The sequence below is a fragment of the Cyphomyrmex costatus genome, unplaced genomic scaffold (genome assembly GCF_001594065.2).
Source record: "Cyphomyrmex costatus isolate MS0001 unplaced genomic scaffold, Ccosl1.0 scaffold242, whole genome shotgun sequence".
NCBI classification, from domain to species: Eukaryota; Metazoa; Arthropoda; class Insecta; order Hymenoptera; family Formicidae; genus Cyphomyrmex; species Cyphomyrmex costatus.
Window position 1 is genome coordinate 17848 of NW_017276500.1, and position 482 is coordinate 18329.

Here is a 482-nt window from a genome sequence, read left to right on the forward strand (position 1 = left end):
CCAGTTTCACCAACCCCAATTACTTAATCGGCTGTAGAATCAACTAATTATATTTGCTGTGTAATAGACCATGATGTAAACTAGAACCCATGTAGTACTATCTTTACCAAGCTAAATTCTACAATTGTATATAAACTTAACTTTTTAAATAAAATAAAATTGACATACCTCTCTCGAAGAAATTAATGAATATAAGGTGTACAATATGTTTATACAAAAAGATAATAATTTATTTACATACAGACGACCATCGTTTTGATACCATTTTATAATTACTAAATTATATATATGTTTGACGATGGGGGTGGTGGTGGGATATTTAATTTAATTAACCTGTGAAATATTCTTATTAAATTCTACTAAATACATTATGTTAATACAAAAAAGTAGAGTATATAAGGGGATTCTAATCCAGGTCCTCTGAGGGGGGGGTGAGGGGCGAGGGGAACCCGTGGCGCGGGGGGGTCTACGTCACGGCAGGG